At 36.7% G+C, this 19,595-nt stretch overlaps 1 protein-coding gene across 2 annotated transcripts in view; it reads left to right on the top strand.

Annotated features, from left to right (window-relative positions):
* Nucleotides 1-19,595, top strand: part of LOC121298940 (zinc finger and BTB domain-containing protein 5-like) — a 48,262-nt gene that overhangs the window by 22,221 nt on the left and 6,446 nt on the right. The window contains exon 2 of one of the 2 annotated variants that reach the window (XR_005947348.1): nucleotides 17,623-19,212. The exons of the other annotated variant lie outside the window; for it this stretch is intronic. The gene's annotated coding sequence lies outside the window, so the exon portion shown is untranslated. Of the gene's footprint in view, nucleotides 1-17,622; nucleotides 19,213-19,595 lie in introns of those variants that run through there. 2 annotated transcript variants of the gene reach the window in all.

Genomic DNA, 19,595 nt, shown 5'->3' with positions numbered 1-19,595 from the left:
AAAAACCAAACACTGCATTCCACAGTAAGAACCTCATACCAACAGTCAAGCATGGTGGTGGTGATGTCATGATTTGGGGATGCTTTGCTGCATCAGGACCTGGACGACGTGCCATTATTAAAGAAACCTTGAATTCTGCTCTGTATCAGAGAATTCTACAGGAGAATGTTAGGCCATCCATCCGTGAGCTGAAGCGTAGCAAGACAATTATCCTAAACACACAAGCAAGGCTGCATCATAATGGTTGAAGAACAAGAAATTTAAAGTTTTGGAATGGCCTAGTCAAAGTCCAGACCTAAAAGATGTTGTGGCAGGACCCGAAACGAGCAGTTCATGCTCAAACCCACAAATGTCACTAAGTTGAAGCAGTTCTGCATAAAGGAGTGGGCCAAAATTCCTCCACAGTGCTCTGAGAGACTGATCGATAACTACAGGAAGCATTTGGTTGCAGTTATTGCTACTAAAGGTGGCATAACCAGTTATTGAATCTAAGGGTGCAATTACTTTTTCACACGGGGGCATTGGGTGTTGCATAACCTTCTTTAATAAATAAATGAAGTAAGCATCAAATTGTTATGTTATTTGTTCACTCAGGGTCCATTTTATCTAATATTAAATTTTGGTTGAAGATCTGATAACATTCAGCATCAGAAACATGCAAAAATGCAGAAAATCAGATGGGGCAAATACTTTTTCACGGCACTGTGTGTGTGTGTGTGTGTGTGTGTGTGTGTGTGTGTGTGTGTGTGTGTGTGTATATATATATATATATATATATATATATATATATATATATATATATATATATATATATATATATTATATATATATATATATATATCAGTCATCGCTTAAATTAAAACAAAATGTGGACACTATCATGTTCCTTAACACAATTAAAATATAAGCCAAACATAAGGTGTATCAATGTTAAAGAAAATTGATTGGTTGACCCCCCCCCCCCCCCCCCCCCCCCCCCCCCCCCCCCCCCCCCCCCCCCCCCCCCCCCCCCCCCCCCCCCCCCCCCCCCCCCCCCCCCCCCCCCCCCCCCCCCCCCCCCCCCCCCCCCCCACTCTTTTTTTTTTTTTTATTTTTATTTTTATTTTGCTTTGACCCCCAACTGGTACAAATCAACAATAAGGTCAAATATATATATATATATATATATATATATATATATATATATATATATATATATATATATATATATATATATATATGTACAGTACCAGTCAATAGTTTGAGTACACTTGCTGTAAACTAGTGTTTTTTTCATAATTGACAATTTTTATGTCGTATACGTTTCTGTAAATACTTGAAAATGAAATCACATGTTACAATAAACAAAACAAAACATAAGAAGTATCAAAGCAATGTTAAAGAAAATTGAAAATAGTCTCTAAATCTTGGATTCCTCAAAATAGCTACCCTTTGCCTTAATAACAGCCTCATAAACACGAGGCATTCGGTTAACAAGTTTCAGCAGGAAATCACCGACATGTCTTCCCAGCTCTTCACAGCAATTCCCAGAGATGTAGGGCACTTGTGGGTAGCTTTGCTTTGACTCTTCTGTCCAGTTCGTCCAATACAAGTTTATATGGGATTGAGGTCTGGAGACTGGGCAGGCCAGGTCATTAGATTGAGTTGTCCTTTATTTTCCCTCTCGCCGGATAGTTCTTACTGGTGTGTTTCAGGTCATTATCTTGCTGAAGAATGAAGGACTGCCCAACTAGCCGTAGTCCTGATGGAATGGCATGCCTCTGACGTATACTATGATAGCTATGCTGGTTGAGCTTGCCATGGACTTGGTAAAGATCACCAACTCTGTCACCAGAAAAGCAACCCCAGACCATGACACTACCTCCTCCATGCTTGACAGTGGGAACCACATATGCAAAACTTAGGCGCTCACCCTCTCTGCGTCTTACAAATACTTTGCAGTTGGACCCAAATATTTCAAATTTTGACTCATCGGTCCATAATACCAACGTCCACTCCTCAAACGTCAAGTTTCTGTGTTTTTTGGCCCAGGCAAGTCTCTTCCTCTTATTCTGCACTCTTAACAATGGTTTCTTTGCAGCAATTCTTCCAGTTAGGCCAGCTTCACGCAATCTCCTCTGAACAGTTGGCAGTTATTTCAGGGGCAATTAATCGCCTTTCGCAGACTTGTGACTCGAATGAATTTGTTCTCTGATTCTGAGGCCACCCTTGGCCTGCCTGACCTTGTTCGGTCCTCATGAGTGCCAGTTTCTTCAAATCGTTTGATGGTCTTGGCCACAGCAGTTACAAACACTTGCAAAGTTCTTGTGATTTGTCTTAAAGATTGACCTTCATTTCTTAAAGTAAGTAGTCTTTTTTTCTTTGCTTAACTGAGCAAATTTTGTCATTTTCTGCTCCCTTACATTCAGGAATGACAAACTTGTGCCTATGCTACCTATCTATTGATGACAAAAGGTTAATTAGGTAACATGCTAGTTAACTTTGAGAACATCTAACAAAGACACTTTTATACTTAGGCCAGTGTTCTAACACCGTGTTATACACATTTCAGACTTTTAGCTGACTTGGGCTTCAGACTGAAATCTCTTTGCTTTGGGTGACCATTTCATTGAAATTTGACAAGATTTTCATTTAAAAATTAAATTTTTGATTGCAATTCACTTATGATTATCAGCTTATATTATTACACCTATCATAAAATGAAATATTAAGTGTTTATAGACAAGTTTATACAGTTAAAAGCATAGATAATCATTGAAAACCTGGTTTCAAGCAGGTGTACTCAAACTTTTCATCAAACCTGACACCACACATGGACGTGTATATATATATATATATATATATATATATATATATATATATCTATATATATATATATATATATATATTTTTATTATTTACCAACCAAATCTAGATGAACGTTTATATCTATCTTGCAAATCTACATTAGAGTTACTGATTATTTGGAGTTGACTAATTAAACCTCAATTCTTCTATTACGTATTGCGCTAAGATATTAATTTGAAAAAATTAAACTTTTCTAAAAAAACTTTTAGAAAATTAAAATTAACTTGGCAAATTATTATGTAGTAGTAATAATAATAATAATAATAATAATAATAATAGAATTCAGTATAAGCTGCTATGGAGATGCAAAGTTATATAGTCCAGGAGACGTGGTTGAAAGGGAAAAAAAAAAAAAAGTTGGCTGAATCTCCAGGACTCCATATATAAAGTGTGCTTCTTTTGTAATAGTACAACATTTGTACACTTTTTTTTTTTTTACACCTTGTGTATCTTGGAATGCTGGGGGTGCAGCAGAGCCCCCTGGTTTTCCATGGCTTCTGTCATATACAGGGGCTACAGTTTTGTTCAATGGCTTTCAGCACCCCCGCTTCAAAAATTGTTCTAGTGGCACTGTGCATGTAAAAAATTGGCTTACCTTGAAAAAGTAGTTCCCCGCACTTCTGTCACCTTTGTGTACAATGCTTAAATATGTGGACTTACTTTGAAATTTACTCTTTGCTAAGACAAGTTTGTGGTTTTTAAAATTATTTTGTAATTACTTCTTATACACAGAAGTAACTTTTACTTGCTCTTTAAATTCTAAATACCAACAATCATTAAAAAAAAGAACAAAGTTATGCACTTATTTTGAATTTTGGGTCCCTGTTAAGGCACATATTTTGGCCCAGGATATGCAGTTTTAGACCCCTGCAAAACTCTGAAATTCGATTTAGGTGAGGGGCGTTGCACCTGCGCTGGGGGAGGACCCCCATACCTCCCTGCCTTCTACTTGGGATTTCCAGCGTCTTCAAATGAAAACACTGTGTTCCTTAGTAACCATTACCCTATCTGCATTTTGTAAGGAGTTATAAGTAGGCTTGTTACCATTTGATTTTATTTTTGCCAAATCGACTATTAATATCGACTTTTGGAAATAATTTTTTTTCAGTCTTTATTTTTCTATTCAAGCAGAGAATTTGTAAAATCGACAGTTTATGCTTAACTTTTTTTTTTTTTTACTATTGAGAAACGTCTTATTTAGCAGAACCCCTTTGTCATATTCAACATGCAACAAAACCATGGTTACCAGAATTCTAATTGAAGTGACGTTTGGTTACAGCAGAGCTATACCTTGTATCCTACACATGTTTAAAAATCTCAAATTAACTGTAGAAAACACAACATATACAATTCTCAGCATAAGAAGAGTTTTACAGCATAAATTTACGAGTAAAAATATGCACAGAACAAAATCTAGGTAGTTGAACAGAACTAACTTGCACTTATTATTCAGTCTGAGCTCCCCCTCTCCTGCTTCAGCACAGCTGGGCCTGCTTTGTCCTGCTGCGGAGACTTCAGCCATCGGTCAGGGTATTGTGCACAATATTCATTAAGTGTTTTCCTCTTGTGCACCATTTTCAAATCAAACTAGTAACTGTCACAGTATACCTATAGCAAAAGCCTACCTACACCATAACCTGCTAATTTCAAAGTAGGCGCTTTGAATGACAGGCACTGTAGCTGGCAAATGAAAGTGCAGAGTCGGTGCAGGTCTTGATGATTGACAGTCATGTAAGCTAATGAGAGCATTGTAGCGCTATTTTAGTCAATGAGATCTGAACAGGGTGAAATGACAGTGACTGTGAAACTACAGTACTAATGGACCACTGAGATGATTGGCAGTAACACCCAGACATTCAGAGCAGAAAGGACTTGGGACAGACAGTAAGTATAAAAACTACACAAAGTGGAGATGATTTCTAAATGATTATTTTTGGTAAGAAAATAAAAAATGGCGAGAGGTTTTACCAACGTTTATTCTATAGAAGTTTATTTCAAACTCCTATTTTTTGGGAATTCCACGTTTTAGTGAGCTTTACTGATTTTAATATCAAAATAGCAAGCCTAGTTATAAGCTAGTTTTGCATTTGAGCAAAGATTTTGAAAGGTCTTTAAAGAATTTACAAACACCATTTTTGAAAAAGTAAATTGTATTGACACAGGGATGATGCTTGTCATCTTTGGAGTTAATCAACTAAACCTTGCCAACTGAAGCAGTTTAAAATTTTATAATGAAACGTAGGTGTGGCGGCCATCTTGTTTTACAATAGCTGTTTTGGTGGCAGCCGTTTTGATAGTAAAATGTATCGCAGCCACTTCTGCTTCACAAACTTGAAGCGGGTTTGGTTGCTGATGACACCTCGGAAGATTTTGAAAGGTTTTTCAAAAAGTGCATCAGGCCGCCATCTTGTTTGACGCAGGAGCGCAATTTTTTTGTATCTGAACTGTAATCTACACGGGATGATGCCTCCCAAGTTTCATATTGATTCGTTACACCGCGTGCGAACAGGAGCAGTTTAAAGTTTTGGGAGGAAAAGAGACAATAAAAAAATAAAAATAAATAAATCTTTACAATAACAATAGGCTTCCCAAGCCAGCTTGGAAGGCTAATTATAATAATAAGACTGGGACGATGCCTAATTTTTCACTATCGATATGTCTTTCTCCAAAAAGACAGATGCATCGATTTATCGAACTTATGATATGGTAAAAAAAAAACGCAGTAATACAGATGCAGCTGTGGATTATTAAGAGTAAACCTTTATATAGCGCAATTCATGTACAATACAATTCAAAGTCTTTACATAATCAAAAAAATACAATAATAAACAGTAAGAAAAGAGTACAGTTATTAAAAACAGAAGTAACAATAAAACTCATATCATTTAGATAGTGTGGAGATAGTCCATTCAGTGCTTTAAAAACTAGTAATAGAATTTTAAAATCAATTCTGTAATGCACAGGAAGCCAATGCAATGATTCCAGCACAGGCATAATGTGAGTGCTTTTTTCTGTTCTAGTTAGCATTCTAGCAGCAGCATTTTGCACTAGTTGTAGGCGTGATATAGCATGACTTGTAAGTCCAGTGAATAAAGCTTTACAGTTATCTAACCTAGAAAAAATAAAAGCATGTACGAATTTCAAGGATAAGAATGATCTAAATTTTGCAGTGTTTCTTAAATGATAGAAATACACTCTAATGTATTTTATATGTGGTTCAAAGGAAAGTGCAGAATCAAAAATAACCCCCAGGTTTTTCACTTCAGATTTTACATTTGATTTTAGCATACCTAGATCAATATGTGTCGAGTCCATCTGTTGATTAGAGTCTAAAAGTAAGACTTCTGTCTTATCGGAATTTAACTAAGAAATTCTGAGACATCCAGCTTCTAATATCGGCTAGGCATTTGAAAAGGGCATTGATAGCTGTTGTGTCACCTGGTTTAACAGATATATAAATCTGTCTCATCTGCATAGCTGTGGAAATTCACCCCATGTTTACGAATAACCTCCCCGAGTGGCAGCATGTATAAAGAAAATAACATAGGACCAAGAATGGAGCCCTGCGGAACACTACATGTAATATTCGGTAGTCCAGACGTAGATTCTCCTAAGGCAACAAAATACTGTCTGTTCATTAAATAGGATATGGACCAGTTTAGGACACTACCAGAAAGGCCCATCCATTCTCTAAGATGATTAATTAAAATCTTGTGATCCACAGCATCAAAAGCAGCATTTGTCGGTCATTTACCACTTTGACAAGTGCCGTCTCAGTGCTATGGTTAGCGCAAAATCCTGATTTAAATTTCTCGAAGATGTTATTAATTTAATTTGTTTAAAAACTACTTTTTCAAGTACCTTTGCTAAAAAAGGAAGGTTTGAAATAGGTCTAAAATTACTTAGAACTGAACTATCCAGATTCAATTTCTTAAGTAAAGGTTTCACTAAGGCGGTTTTTAAAGGAGGAAGAAACCTCCTTGAAGTCAAAGAGCTATTCATTACATCATTCGACAACTTACTAAACACTTCCTTCAGGAGACTGGTTGGTATAGGATCCAAAAGACATGCAGAGGATTTAAAGTGTATAACTATTTTATTTAAGTCTTGTAAGTTAATCAGGGAAAAATAATGTAATTCTGTTTCAATTGTTTTTGGTGGCACACAGAGCTCAAAATAATTGTGGGTACTAAGTAGTTTTCCATCAAAATATGGAATTATGGAATTCTTCACACTTGATAGGAGAGGCCACAATGCAATATTCAGGTGAAGGAGATGGATTTACTAATCTAATACTAATCTAATAGTTGAGAAAAGGACTCTAGCATTGTTCTTATTTTCTGCAATAAGACTGGAGAAGTAAGCACTTCTTGCTGACATTAATGCTGCATTCTACTTTGATAGGGAGTGCTTTAAAATATCGTAATGTATTTGTAGTTTTGTATCTCTCCATTTACGCTCTGCTTTGCGACAATTTCTTTTTATTTGATATACATCATTGTTCATCCACTGTGTCCTACATTTTACAGAGCCTTTTAATTTTTACTGGCGCCACAGTATCAAGAGCAGTTTTTAGTTGATGGTTGTATCTGTCAACTAACTCATCAGTTGATAGAGAACTTGTTGAGATGGGTGGACATAGACTAACTACTTCAGAAAACTTTGAACAACTGCAGCATGTATAGTGCTCCTTTTAACAGAACTCACTACAGTCTTTTTGCATTGAGGCAATATAGCCTCAAATGAAATTAATGAAATGTTGGTTTAGGTGGGCGATAGATATTTACCATAAGTACAGGGAGTTTACTATCAAGTATGAAGGATAAAGATTCAAAGGATAAAAATTCCCCAAAACTATTCTGTTTACAATTGTAGATATCAAGGAAAAGGCTAGCTAGTCCACATTTTGTTTTAATTTAAGCGATGACTGACGCTTGCTTACAGTTTGCCCAGCATTATTGAATACATGCTAACTAGGGACTGACGTTGTCGGGATGCTTAATACTTCTGACCAAAGGTACAACTTTTGGCACGATCTTAGTTGTTTGTTTTTCTTCAGTTTTACTCCAGGGTAGTTCAGATGAATAAATGCAGATTTTGTTTCATGTTTTATAGGGTACACAGCAAATTGGCCAGTGTTAAATGAACTCAGAATGTGTCAAATCTAACATTTTTCCAGTCTGCATAAGGCTTCACAATCTGTTTTTGATTTTTAAAAGTTAAAAAAAAAAAATAACACTTTCATAGTGTAAAACATTTAACACTATGGGAGTTAAATTTATGTTTCGCAGTGTATAACTAGCACCCCTAAGTGTTCGAAAATAACACTGTGAGGGTGATATTAACACTGCTATAGTAACAATTTAACTCTCATGAGTACACAATTACACTCTATATAAACTATGTACATTTAACAAGTGTACACTACTATCTTAATTTGTCAAATATTATTTCATTGCCTTGAAAGTAAAGTAACATATTGTAGAGAACACAGGAATGATCTGGGAGACACACACCAAATCTCACAGACACAATGTGGTTTAGTTAGGCAGTCAACACTAAGTCAGCACCATCCAAACACTGAAACACACAGGCAGACAGCCCTTTCCCCACAGCACTACCCCGCCTTTCAAGGTGACATCACACAGTACATAAAACAACGTGGGAAGGTTTCAACAGTTACAGGGTATGGCAGAATAACTACTAGGGGCACTTGCAATAATCACAACATTTATAACAACACTATTTCCCACTCCCAGCGTCCTCTGCTTCTAATTAACATATTTGTGGAGGTCAGCTCCGGGCACAGCACTCAGTCCAGCCGTCCCCGTTACAATATATTAGCCTACTTTGAACTTCTCCAGCACGGACAGACCGGCGCTGTTCTAGAAACCCCCGACTAAAATCCTGGGTGTTGACATTATTACTCTGGATTAGTGTACCTTGTTTTACACTGTGAAACATACCTTGGTTTAGATGTGAAACAACACCACGTGGTGTCAGATGTGAAAATTTAACACATAAAATCAACACTAACTGTTAACACTGGAATTTCAACACTGGCCAATTTTCTGTGTACCCTCTCATTAAATGGTCACACAGATCAGTTGTGTTATCAGTGCATCCCAAACATTACTGTCTGCACCACCCCTAACAGAATGAAAGCCATCAGAGAGATCAGAATAGCTGGGTTAAGGTAGGCAGAAGCAGGGGGAAAAAGAAACTTCGTCAAACACAACCACCAGAAAGCAAAACCAACATCAAGAGAATGAAAGGAACAACATCCAGGACCCATATTAACAGTGGTGGCCAGAGAGCAAAAAGAAGGGAGGTCATGATGGGGACTCCATATTGAGAAACAGCAAGTTCAGTTCACAGTTTGGACCCCCTTACTACAACAGTGTGCTGCCTTCCGGGAGCCTCGGTCAAGCACATCACTGAGAACGTGGACAGGCTCCTAGAACGAACAGGAGATAACACGGTAGTAGTCATCCACATCGGTACAAACAACATTGGAAGAGACAAACCAAAATCCCTGCAAAACAAATTCAGAGAGCTAGGAAGGAAATTAAAAGAGAAAACCAAAACAGTGGTATTTTCTGGTGTACTACCGGTATCTTGCAAAGGACCATATGGACAGCTGGAAATAATTAATCAAAACACATGGCTGAAGACGTGGTGCACATGGGAAGGCTTCACCTATCTTGATCATTGGACCACATTCTACAACGAGGACTATCTGTATAGACGGGATGGACTGCACTTAAATAACAGTCTACTTGGAGAAAAGATCCTTGAGCAGGTTCAGAAGCATTTAAACTAGAAAGGAAGGGGGGAGAAATCACCAAAAAAACAGAAGGGATACCACATCAAAACAAGGACAACAACTCAGGTAAGACAACATTAAATGTATTTATCTAAATGCTAGAAATATCAGAAGAAAAAAAAATTAGAACTTGAAGCTACTGCATTAACGTATAACTGATGTTATAGGTGTTACAGAAACATGGTTGTCTGAGAGTGATGGAGATGGATTATATATAAATATATAATTTGTGGGTATAAACTGTATAGGAAAGACAGGCAGGACAGAAGAGGTGGAAGGGTAGCGCTATACATAAGAAATAGTCTTCAAGCCCAGGTGTTAAACATGGACAAGGAAAATAAAGCCGAATCAATATGAGTCAGAATAACGGACAACAATTCAAAGGGAATAATAATAGGAGCATGCTATAGACCACCAGATTCAGACGGTGTGCAAAATAATCTGTTATACAATGACATTTTAGAAATGTGTGTAGCAAAGGAGAAGCCATACTAATGGGGGATTTTAACTTCCCCCATATAAAATGGGAAAACCCGGTGGGGAGCACGACGGATGAAATTGAAATGGTGGAAATGACAAATGACTGCTTCCTAACACAATTTGTCAAGGCACCCACTAGAGGGGAGGCATACCTTGATTTAGTATTTTCAAATAACGAAGATAGAATAACTAAAACAGAGGTCAGAGAACCACTAGCAAACTCAGACCACAACATGGTCTCATTTGAAGTGCTTCTTAAAACCCCAAAAGTAATGACTAAAGCTAAGGTTTACAATTTTAGAAAAGCAAACTATGAAGGTATGAAAGAGAGACTAACAGAAGTAGATTGGAGTAAAATAGAGAAAACATCCACAGAAAAAGGATGGCTGTTCAAAAATGTAGTAGTAGAGATGCAAAACAATTACATCCCTAAAGTAGACAAATCTAAATGTAAAACTAAATTGCCAAAATGGTTTAATAGATCAGTTAAAAAAAATACTCAGTGAAAAAAGGCACTTTACAGAGCGTTAAAAAGGGACCAAAAACAAAGTACACAGAAAGAGTACACAGAACTGCAAACGCAAGTCAAAAAGGAAGAAAGGCCAAGAGAAATAGAAATGAACATTGCTAAGGAGGCTAAAACCAACTCCAAAATGTTTTTCCAATATTACAACAGCAAGATAACATTCAAAGAGGGGGTTAAATGTTTAAGAGATACAAATGCCAAAACCATAGATGAAGAAAAAAAAAAATAGCAAATATATTAAATGGTTACTCGTCAAGTTTTTATAAAGGAGGATACGGACAACATGCCCAACAACATGATTAATTTTCAAACTAAACGCAGTAGGGATTGAAGGAACGCATGTCCATGGATTAGGGAGTAGTTAACACGTAGAAAACAAAGTACTGATTAGAGGAGAAACCTCTGAATGGAGTGTGGTAACCAGTGGAGTACCCCAGGGATCAGTATTAGGTCCTCTACTATTCCTAATCTACATTAATGACTTAGATTCTGGTATAGTAAGCAATCTTGTTAAATTTGCAGATGACACAAAAATAGGAGGAGTGGCAAACACTGTTGCAGCAGCAAAGGTCATTCAAAATGATCTAGACAAGATTCAGAACTGGGCAGACACATGGCAAATGATATTTAATAGAGTAAAGTGTAAGGTACTGCACGCAGGAGATAAAAATGTGCATTATAAATATCATATGGGAGATACTGAAATTGAAGAAAGAATCTATGAAAAAGACCTAGGAGTCTTTGTTGACTCAGAAATGTCTTCATCTAGACAATGTTGGGAAGCTATAAAAAAGGCCAACAAGATGCTTGGATACATTGTGAAAAGTGTTGAATTTAACACTTTTATGTTATACTTTCTTGCCGTCTTACTTAGAAAATAATTGCCAAACATCGGGAGGCAATGTATTTGTAGCTCAGTCGATACAGTATTTGTAATTCAAGCAGTGGGGAGAAGGTGAGCTCAATCGCATGTATATGCAGTGAGTCAGACCTGAGGGGAGCAGAGATGCTCTGCTTTTAATGCAAAAAATAATTACCGATTTCCAAATTTAACCTTAAAGCCCTCAATTATTAGTTATGAGAAAATCAGTTTCTAGTTTCTGAATTTGCACCCTTCTCATCTAGTCTGTTTGTTTCTTGATGTGCTTGCCTCTGTGAAGCCTACCACTTGTTTATTGATCCTTTCCCCTCAGTTCTTTTGAAGACTCAAATGACTGTTGTTGCTCCTGTTTTAGTGCACATTTATAAACCTAATCCTTACATCTGGAAGTTTTCCTGATTCTTTTAAAATAACTATTATTACTCCCCTCTTGAAAAAAACCTAATCTTGATAACAACGTTCTCTCTAATTAAAGCCCTATATCAAATTTACCTTTTTTGTCAAAGGCCTTGGAGTGGGTGGTTGCCTCCCAGCTGCAGGCACATCTAGCTACAAATACTATTTATGAGAACTTTCAGTCAGGTTTCAGACCATTTCATAACACTGAGACAGCTCTTGTTTGTGTCTTTTTAAATTATCTTTGAACTGGTGCAGGTTCCTGTTCCTTATGGATTTTGTTGGATTTGTCTGCAGCTTTTGATACAGTGGATCAGATTCTGTTGAATTGCCTGGAATCAAATGCATTTGTTACTGGTACTGTTTTAAACTGATTCCAGTCTAGTCTCACAGGCTGTGGCCATTGTGCTTCTGTTGGGGGTTGTTCATCCCATATTGCTAAGTTGACCTCTGGAGTACACCAGGGATCTATCTTGGACCTGTGGCAAAGTGCCCGCCCCATGTGTATTTTGTGTTATCTGTTGTGTGTTAATGTTGGTGTATAGTCATTGGTACACGGGATATAAACGGGTTTGTGTAACACGAGTGTTTAAAATGTATATTCGTATTTAGGCACGAGGATTGCACAGCACTTCACGTGCAAGTAAAAAGTAATAATATGTGAGCACGGGGAATTGCACTTTATTAATTCACGTGCAGTTGTACCGAGACTCCAATTGAATGATTGATTAGCAATCGAGTCTTAGTACAGCTGCATAAAAGCTGCATGTTTTCACCCACTCTGGGTTGTGTGTTCGGTGAGTGGAGAACGGGATTGGAGACAGAGTTAATTGTAAAAGTAATAGTTAAATATCTGCTCACCGTGTTTTGTCTGTATAGTTCGCTTTGTTTGTCTTTTTATTTTGGCTACGAGTGCTGTGTGTTTTTGTCTTACAATCTTTTTATTTTTTGTTCTTTTTATTTATTAAATGCTGAGCGAAACCATTCGCTCAGCTCCACCAAACTCCACCTCTCTCTGTCGTTTATTTCCTGCTTCTGGTCTGACGTCACCCACTCCGGCCGTCTTTGTGACAGGACCTTATTCTTTTTCTGATCTATGTTACTAGTGGGTGAATTGATGCAGATAGGGGTGTTGGTTTTCATATGTATGCTGACCATATTCAACTTTACATTTCTGTTAAATCTCAATTATCTGAAGCTGTCTCAGTACTTGTCTGTCTGATATCCAAACCTGGATGAGTCACAACTTTTTACAGCTAAATGAAACGGAGGCTGTATGTGTCTGATCTAAAAAAATCTTTAAAATCCTGCTGACAAAATATTGTGACTTTGGGCAGTTGTTGTTTCGATTTAAGTCTCTGAGGAATCTGGGTGTTAGTTTTGATCCAGAATTGCGCTTTGAGCATATTTGATCTGTCTGCAAAAAAATCATTCTTTCATCTTAGAAATATTGCTTGTGTTCGGCCATACGTGGAAACAGCTGCAGCAGAATCCTAATCCATGCTTTTGTTACATCGAGGTTGGATTAAATTTATTTATTTATTTTGCAGACTACTTGAAAAAAAATTGAGAATAGTTAGCAGTGTGTGTGTAAAGCAAATACTTTAAATGTATTGAAAGAAATACAGATGCTTCATATTTTCGAGTTATGTATTTTTTCTAATTAAAGTACATTTAAATACATAATATGTGTAAATAAAGCAGGAGGAAAAAAGCTTACAATCCCATTTTGACAGATTTAAATAAAGGTATCATGTTTTGCAACTATTAGATGGTAATATAAGGACCATTTCATTAAGAATATTTTTCTTCCAGCTGTGTGCTAGTAATCTTTTCCTCATTCTTGCTAGAGTCTTGCTCTTTTTTAAAGTCTGTAGCTTCCTTGTTGCAGACAATATTCCACAGTGAAAAAAGACATAACTTGTTGTTTTTTTCTTTTTATTCAGTTAAAAAAGTAATTGAAAAATAACTGCTACTGTCGTGATAAATTGGTGTATCGTGAAAGAGTGGGCTCTCAACTATTCATATAGTTTTATCCCTATTCTGTAGACATTACTGTGTCTTATCAGTACGACAAGCCATCGGTGTTGCCTGACTTCTATTATATGCAACAGCAATTGGCTGTTCTGCAGGTCATCTCCTTGCGTCGGCTTTAGGTATACTTACCCATGTGTAAAGGAATACATGTCATACTTGAAAGGGAACGTAAGGTTATTATCATAACCCTGGTATAAAAATATAATGGTATATGAAATATAAATGTATCCATTACAATTCTTTGATGGCTGCCTACATTCTATGCAGTAGGCTGAAGAAAGTTTATGGCGCTGAGCACCGTTTTGCACGTAGCTTGTCTCCTGTTGGGGTGGAGACAGGCATGCAGAGGTCGCGGGTGTAGGCGGCTTTGGTAGAAGTATTCAGTGGAATCGGGTGTAATGGGTTAACCCATGTGTAATGGATACACTTCTATTTCAGGGAACCAGGGTTAGGATAATAACATTACATTTTTGCTGTTCTGCAAAATAATGCATTTACCATAGATATTATAGTAAAAATTATAAATTTAACCCGCCTTATAAAATAGCTTGGATACATTATGTACTGTGATTGGCTTAACAAGATCACATGACCATGCAGTAAGTATTGTGTTACCACACAGCAATGACATCATTGACCAACTTACTTACCTGATCTATTAATATTACTACTCCTTAATAGTAATACACAGTGTTTCTGTATGTAAAAATGTCAACACACAACTGAAACAGCATTTAAATCGCCCAACATCATCTGTCACTAAGTTAAAGAAACAAATGACAAATATACTGTGGTATTTAGTCAGAGAACAGAACAAAGAAAACTCTGAGGTAAGCAGTAACACTTTATTCAAAAGCCATCTGAGAAATCACCACGCAAGTCTCACTCAGCATGTAATATATGCAGCAGTGGCATCTACTTATTAAACTAAATATCGCATTACAAAACTGACTAGTGAGTATGCAATATTTAAAGTAGACACAACAGATACATCTCACCACTACCCTCCAATTTCAGAAACATATTTAAAACAAAATTAAAATCTCTCCTGCTCTCTGCTGACATAACCGTTGGACTTTTAACAAGGTTGGGTTCGGCATAGAATTCTATTGTGCTCGCCGTGGACGGGAAGGACTGTGGCACTGTACAAACTGACATGGAAGTTGTTTGGTCCACATATCATCTAATGCTGGTTTACAATCTAAGGACATTATGCCTGGTACCAGCCATCAATGTGAAATCCACCTCTGAAATTATTAGTCAACTTCTCTTGAACACTGCAAAACCTGAGGTAGGATCATTTCCACACACACACACACAAAAAAAAAAAAAAAAAAAACTCAAAGTTCCTCGCTTGATGCCAAGTACCAGTGCAGTGTTTACTGTTCTGTGAATCCTCCTTCAAATGTGGGAAATCAGTCTGTTTTCAATTCCCAAATGCCATTTTATGTCAAATGTTACTATAAATGAGAATGTTCAATGTAATGTTTATGACAAATAAAAAAAGTACAAAATACATGTATTTAGGACTGTGTTTTTTCAGTGGAAGCATCCATAATACATTTCTTTTTTCCTTAAAAAATCTAGTTTGTGTAATTTTGTTTTCAAGAATTTTTTTTCCATTTTATAAGCAAAATAACCCACTCCAGGGCATGCTATTACTACACTTCCTGGGTGGCTGAAGTTACTCGGCCTGCAGCCTCACAATGCACCCTGACGTCTGGTAAGAATTGTCTTACCACACACCCTGTCATGGGTTATTTTTTACATGACATGGTGTATGTTTAAACATACACATTAGAAACTGTTTTTTTAAAGGCTTAAATAGTAAGTAAGATACAAGAGGACAATGTGTGAAAGTTAAACTCCAAACCAGCAGATTGCGCTGGGAACCTCAGGCTACTTGAAACAACTAAACAGCTCAACTTCCTGTTATGGAGTGGTGCACATGGAAATCTGAAAGGTAAGCTTTAAAAAAAAAAAAAATTAAAAATAAGTGAAAAAATTATTTATATATATATATATATATATATATATTATATATATATATATATATATATATATATATATATATATATATATTATATAGTTATGTTTATGATAGCATACTAGCAACTACATTTGAGGAGATATGCATAAATATACTGATTTGTATTTCTAAACATACACTGTACACATGTTTTGTAAAGCTTATTATATCTAATATAAATGTGTAATCAATCTCCTCATATAGAATGACTGGTATAAAACCCTCTGTTTATGGAAGTAAAAATCAAACTGTATTCCTCGAGATTGTAGTGATGAGGAAAGTGAGGAAAATAGCTCTGATAATGAAACATACATGGCTATTGATAGTGAACAGTAAGGTGAGGTAGCAATGTGTTAGGGTACAACCATTACATGTAGTTTCTTCTTCTTCTTCTTTAGTAGTCATTATTGTATGTGTATTTTCTCCAGCCTTAACCACTTCAACTCCAGATGTAAAAATGAAACTCCTTACCAGGTACCAGATTTTTTTAAATAATAATGTTTTCAAACCTGTAATTGCTATAAAATGTTAACATGTGATGAATAAAACACAAATAAATGACCTAAACTGTGTTTTTCATTAACCCTTATGCTCCTGTGTACTATATACCCATGTTCAATATAGAGAGAAACACGTTTTTTTTTTTGGGGGGGGGGGGGTGTTTGAACAATGAAAACAAAACCGCTGATATTAACAATAATAATCAGTAAACTAATTATCAAATAAAAATCAGACAACATCAAAACGTGTGCCATTATCGAGTTGCTCTGTGCCATTGATTGAAATGCTGAATACAACAGAACCCGGGGTTGCCTTCGCAACCACTGCACATTTTTCTTGTGTCCTTTCTTTTGTTTTCATTTTCGTAGCAGACCCTGCACCTTTTTGCGGTCTGTTCTACCCTTGTGTTGGAGAGATTGTCACAAATGCGTGTAAAGGGCTACTTTGCGCAAGCATTGTAATGGATGTGGCTGCCGCAGACTCCTGCTTTATTGCCTTGTACTCCGTGCTGTGCTTTGATTGTATTTCGTCACAGCGTTTCACATTTGCAGCTGGCTTACCTGTAAAGTAGCTGCATGCTCTTTTGTTTGTACTGTTCTTGGCTCCGAAACAACTTCACTCCCGTTGTCTCTCTCCATGTACGTTGCTATGTTTAGCTTTTGTTAAAAACTATAAACTACAACTAAACAAGTAAAACTAATAATAAAACCAAAAATAATTAAAAACACTATATATACTTGTAAAAGTTGAATGGCTTCCTGCAATATATCTCAGTCTTCTAAACGGCCACAGGTAGATTGAAATCGTTACATGACACGCAATTGGATACAAATGTCACCTGACCCTCCCCCCGACTTTCATTGCACATTCCACAGTACTAGCACTAGCACTGCTTCAGAGAATGAAACCTGATAAACCGCTCATAGAATAGAATGGGAAACTTGACGTACGCACGTACAGCATGGTACTGTAAGTGGGTTTTCATTTTACGTACATGCGTACGTCATGGTGTTGAAGTGGTTAAAAGTTCTGACCTGGTTTGTTTTGTTTGTTTGTTTGTTTGTTTTTATTTATTTATTTGTGTATTTATTTATTTACAGATTCTGATATATGTGATGACAGTACTGCTGATGGCAATGAGAATGAAGACATCAGCCCTACCTCACAGGCACATGACCCAGCATGTACTCAGTCTCCTTGAAATGACAATGAACAACCTTTGACATCCACAGGTCTTGCAAGAAGACAAAATAAGTTACTTTCCACATGTCCCTCATAGGTATGCCTGGGTCAAGGAAGTACTGGAACTCAAAATATTACATACCCGAGGTAGCTGATGTTATTTATGTCACTTCATCGATGGAGAACATGAAGTGAAACTTCGACTTCACTGACAATTCTAAAATACTGATGGTCTTACCAAACTGCAGGAATTGCCTGAAGCACTCCATGGAAACTTGAACAAGATCCTGATGGAAATGCATCTTTTGCTAGATAAGCAAATTGTTCCTTTCAAGGGATGAAGTAGCCTAAAGCAATAGAACCCTAAGAAGCCAAAGATGTGGCCTTACAGCATTTTGTATTTTTAGCCTATGATTTTGAAGTATATGCAGGACCAGCAGACCAGCCCATTTGCCAGATGTCAATGCCAATGCAAATGTAGTGCTTCGACTTGCCCAAACAATACCACCACATTGCAACTATCAGTTCTACTTTGACAGTTGGTTTTGCAGCCATGAACAGCAAATAGAACTCGCAAAAATGGGCATCCAGAGTTTGAGTACAGTCAGGCTGAATCAAATTCCAAACAATAGAATGCCAACGGATTTGCACCTTAAAGGACGGGGATAATTTGTAGAGAAGACTGAAACTGTAGGTGATGTTGATTTGAAACTTGTAAAATGGCAAGATAACTGGTCTGTGCACTTGATGAGCACATTTGCAGGAGCATATCCAAAAATAAAATGTCAAAAGATGGAACAAGAAAACCAAACAGCAAGTTGATGTAGTGTCTGTCTGTCTTGAAGATGTACAAGTCCATGGGTGGTGTGGACTTGTTGGATTCATCTATTGGATTGTATCTAACAAAACTTAGCTCTAAGAAATATTACTTGCACATTTTCTTTCACATGATGGATTTGGCTTGAATTTGGTGTTAGCAGTAAAGAGCAGCTGTCTCTATTTGACTTCAAGGCTGATGTAGCACAATCCCTGTGTTGGTTGGGTAAAGCCAAAAAGAGGGCAAGACAAAGTGATAGCCAAGAAGAGGCAATACTCAGCAGTTCCTAATTTGTATTGTAGAAAAGTCAAGTTTTGTCACCCGCCTGCCTGTTAAAATAGAGCTGGAAGATGTAAACATACAAACTGCCAAAAAAGGCGAAGTGTCAGAAATGTGGAACATTTCTGTGCTTTTTCCCTAATTGGAATTGCTTTTATGAATTTCATAACTGAGCTTCCAATAGGAGATGTTGTAGCAGTGGTGGCGATGTTAGGCCAGTTCTCAAGAGACTGGACTGAATGAGAGAATCTAATCTTAAAAGATTGTTTAAAAACATTTAGTTAGCCCCAAAAATGCATTATCTTGAATTAATTTTGTCTTGGTAAGAGACCACAACGTGATAAAAAAAAATGTTCAGAATATTGTTGCTTTTTATTTGATTTACTTTAAAGACTTAAGCTAAGCAGAAAAAGAAAATCTGCAAGTAGCATGTTTTAGAATGGCAATTTGTTTTACATTAACAAAAAAAAAGAAAATCAGCTGTATTTTTGTGTACCATAATACAGGGTTAAATGTATAGAAATTATGCAAACAATTGTAGTCTGTGTATTTTATCTCACTTGCTCCTTTTTTAGGCAGGCGTCCCATTTTAATGGCATCCATATACAAAAAAATTGTCATTTTAATTGATGGCCTATATATAATTTGGAAGACTAGTAAAGAAAAAAAATGCTTTCAGTTTTATATGGCGTGGTATTCTGGCATTTTATCTGACAATATATTTCTATGCCAAACTGGTGCTCCCAGAGATCTAAAAATGTAACCCAAAGGGGCTCCAATTGACACAAGATGTGT

Source organism: Polyodon spathula, chromosome 2 (assembly GCF_017654505.1).
Source record: "Polyodon spathula isolate WHYD16114869_AA chromosome 2, ASM1765450v1, whole genome shotgun sequence".
NCBI lineage: Eukaryota > Metazoa > Chordata > Actinopteri > Acipenseriformes > Polyodontidae > Polyodon > Polyodon spathula.
This window is presented reverse-complemented; position numbering and strand designations above follow the sequence as displayed.